At 36.4% G+C, this 4,280-nt stretch overlaps 1 pseudogene; it reads left to right on the forward strand.

Moving 5' to 3' along the window:
- Nucleotides 1-3,412: 3,412 nt before the first annotated feature.
- On the forward strand, nucleotides 3,413-3,799 carry LOC107537256 (large ribosomal subunit protein eL27 pseudogene; annotated as a pseudogene).
- The last annotated feature ends 481 nt before the right edge of the window (nucleotides 3,800-4,280 follow it).

The following is a 4,280-nucleotide window of genomic DNA, read 5'->3' on the forward strand; positions in this document are numbered from 1 at the left end:
CTCAAATCTTTGTATTGTATTTGTAGTACAAAAAAACAAAAAATCCAAATTATTGCTCCTCCCTTTGTTGTTATGTTCTTTGAGGCTAAGTCACTTAACCCTTCACAGCTTTAGTTTCCTGATTTGAAAAAGGTGATGAAAATAACTACCTCATTCTCTAAAATTAGTATTAAATGAGATAAAGTGCAGTTAGCTCTTAGCACAGTACTGGAACATGGTAAATGCCAGTGTGTCAGCCATTGGGAGGCTGTCCATGGGTCTTACTAGTTTATGATAGAGTCCTTAGTGCCAACTAGGCCTGCTGTTTTCAGAACTGGTGGTGCCACCAGCCAGCTATGAACCTGCTCAAGTGATTTATACTCCTTAAGCCACAGGTCTATTAGTTGTACAATGGGCATAGAATAAAAGTTGTGAGCATCATTGACTTAGTGCATTCAGGCTACTATAACAAAAATATCATAGGCTTTGCTTATAAACAGCAGACATTTGTTTTTCACAGTCCTGGAGAATGGGAAGTCTAAGATCAAAGCACCAACAGATTTGGTGTCTGCTGAAACCTGCTTCTGGGTTCATAGATGACTGTCTTCTTACTGTGTCTTAATGTGAAGGAAAGGGGTGAGGGAACTCTCTGGGGCTTGTTTTATAAGGACACTAATTCCATTCATGAGGACTCCACCCTCATGGCCTAATCACCTTCCAAAGGCTCCATCTCCTAATGCCCTTACATTAGGGGTTAAGATTTAACATATGAAATTGAGGGCAGGGAACAAACATTCAGTCTATAGGCGTTATATACCATAAATGTAAACCAAGTTGTTCATTAAGAGCTGGCACAAAATAAGTGTCCTTTGAACAGTTATTATTTTTATTATTATTTATTATTAAAAGTATAAAACTTGAAAATTAGGTTCACCTAAACATTGTATTCAGGTGATAAAAAGTAAAAATAACAACAAATCAAGGCTTGATTTTCATTTTTTATTAATCTAATTCAATGGTTCTCAAAATTTTGGTCCCAGTTCTTTACAGTATTATGTGGGCAATATTTATCAATATGCACCAAATTAATGATTTAAAATGAGACACTGAAAAATATTTATTTATTAATTCAGCTAATATAACAATGAGAAGCCATATCATGATAAAAATAATATATTATGAAAAATAATTGTACTTACTGAAACAAAAAGCATAGTGAGAAGAGAAACATTGTTTTATGTTTTTGCAAACTTCTTGTGTCTGGCTTAATAGAAAACAGCTGGAATCTTATATCTGCTTCTCTATTCAGTCTGTTAGGATATGTTGTTTTGGTTGAAGTATATAAAGAAAATTCAGCTTCATGCAGAGAAACATCACCTGAAAATCCTTAAGCACTGGGAAGCTACCTAGCTTCCAAAATTCTAATTTTTGGTTGAAAGCTCAAATTCTGTCATAACCAAGTATTGGAGGTTGTTTTCCTTGAAGTGACAAGTTTATTTTCAGGAACTTGTCTACTACATACCCAAGTCTGAATAACAAATGTTTCTCTTTCAGGTGTTCTTTTAAATAAAATGGTGTTTCATGAAAAAAGGGAGCTGATTCATCCAGCAACCCATTCACACAAGTCCTTTTCCTCAAGACAATCACTGTACCTCTGTATGCAACAAAGGGTTTAATGCATACTTCCCATTTTATCACACAGAATCTTTTTTAAAAGTATTCAAATATTAAGGTATGTAAATTAATTTTTAATACATCATCAAGGACATTTTAAATTGGTATTTTTTGTACTGTGTGTGGTGGTGAAGAGTATATTTTGGTGCCAGTACATTAATTCATGCTATGGTGGCAACATTCTTATCCACCACTTATTCTACAAACTATACTTTGCTGTTATTTTGAAAATAGTTGTGGCCTTATGGACCCTTGGACCTGACCTTCAGCACTGTACATTTAATTTGTCGAAGTTATAATTTCCTTCTCGTTTCCCAAGGGAGTGCCTCCCATCTTTGAGATCCAATCTGTATCCATGTTGGCAATGTGAAGGAAAACCTAGAGGAGAAAACTGTTGAAAGTAGAAAGGTGAGAGAATAGTAAGAAGAAAAACATGTGTTTGTAGGCAAATAGGTTTAAGTGGGCTCTATCACCCTTCCACATAAGAAAACTGAGCCTAAAATTCATAAACATGAATGTGAGTTTTGGCAAAGAAAATAAGTATAACCTGTGTACAATTCCTGCTGCTTTTACATGCAGTGAGCAATAGGGCCCACAGCAGTTAACCTCTGTTTAAGGCTGCTTTGCCACTGGCATCCAAGCTGCAGAAAGATCACAATTAATCTCCAATCCTGGTAGACCATTTTTCTGTCATTTAAAATAAAGATTCTGTTAAGTAACAAGGGAAGGAGAAACCTGCACAATCATTAGGACTCTTTTTTAGGTCCAAATGTTTATTCCAAATATTGTTTTAAAAAGAACATAAATTCAAATATAATTTTAATTAAATTAAATTTATTTGGGTGACATTGGTTAATAAAATTATATAGGTTTCAAGTATACAATTCTATAATACATCATCTGTATATTGCATTTTGTGTTCACCACTTAAAATCAAATCTCCTCCTGTCTACCACACATCCAACTCCCTTTCTCTTTAGTACTTTTTAAATGCCCTCTTCTTAGTTTTCTTAACTTGAGGTGCCATTTAGGAAATTCTTACTGCCCACAACTAATTACTTTTGTTATTAATGTCCATTGTCAGGTTCAACATTACAAATCTCCATATTTCATAAATATATATGTCAGGCCTCACATTTATTTTGTTTTACCCTGCCCTTACCACTATCCCTCCCAGTTTCCCCATTGGACTCTGTCATTATTAGCTGCTTTGGTAATAAAGTTACAAATCACTTTTTATCGCTTCTTCACCTTATTTCTGCAAACAGCTACTGTACTAGGTTGATGTTACATTATATACCCCAAAGGGAGGGAGTATGACCAAATGCACAATTTCTAACAGATTTATTACATAACCAGACCACTGGGCCAATGAACCTATTTATCTTGTAGCACCAGGAGCTTAAAATATGCTACTATTCCCAAACTAGCAGCACTTCAGGAAAATGTCAATGTAGGAAACCCTCCCTGATGGTGAGTAATCAGTTAAAATGTTTGACTCTTTAACAAAGGAGATAATGTATTTACATTGTTGTTTAATCATCAGGCGATTACAGAACACATTAAAATAAACCCTTTCCTTTATCACAAAAACCCCACTTCTCTGCACATACACAATAAGGAAAATGCCAAGAGCAATATCAAGTTCTATCTGCTTTTCTTATCAGTGATTCATGATTTGAGATTTTGTTTCATTTTAAGATTTGAGGGAAATGCAGTTCTTTCCTTTCTGCTCTAGGCCTGAGTGGTTACCTTCAAAATGGGCAAGTTTATGAAACCCCAGAAGGTGCTGCTGGTCCTGGCCAGACACTACTCCGGATGCAAAGCAGTCATCATGAAGAACATTTAGGATGGCACCTCAGATAGCCTCTACAGCCATGCGTTGGTGGCTGGAATTGACCACTATTCCCACAATGTGACAGCTGCCCTGGGCAAGAAGAAAATTGCCAAGATATCAAAGATCAAGTCTTTTGTGAAAGTTTATAACTACAATCACCTCATGCCCAGGAAGTACTCTGTGGGTATCTCCTTGGACAAAACTGTCATCAACAAGGACATCTTCAGAGACCCTGCTCAGAAACACAAGTCCTGAGGGGAAGCCAAGGTCAAGTTCGAAGAGAGATACAAGACCGGCAAGAACAAATAGTTCTTCCAGAAGTTGGGGTTTTATTTATTTATTAATTTTTTAAAAAGTTTTGAAAAATATATCTTTATTGATTTCAGAGAGAGGAAGGGAGAGGGAGAGAGAGAGATAGAAACATCAGTGATGAGAGAGTCATCATTGATCAGCTGTCCCCTGCATGCCCCCGACTGGGGATTGAGCCCTCTCCTGGGCATGTGTCCTGACCAGGAAAGGAACTGCAATCTCCTGGATTCTAGGTCAATGCTCAACTGCTGAGCCATGGTTGGCAGGGCCAGAAGCTGCAGTTTTAGATCATTTTTGCTTCAGTCATTAAAAATCCAAAAGATATAAAAATTTTTAAAAAATAAAATAAAATTTGACCTTGATTAGCATCAAGGAGACATATTGGTTGTGCTTCATCACCTGCTGGGAAGACAGGTCTCTGGAGAATGACTCAGAAAAATCCATACTGAAAGGTGGAGAACTGGAGTTTTAGGCTGAGAGA

Source organism: Miniopterus natalensis, chromosome 10 (assembly GCF_054644295.1).
Source record: "Miniopterus natalensis isolate mMinNat1 chromosome 10, mMinNat1.hap1, whole genome shotgun sequence".
Classification (NCBI taxonomy): Eukaryota; Metazoa; Chordata; class Mammalia; order Chiroptera; family Miniopteridae; genus Miniopterus; species Miniopterus natalensis.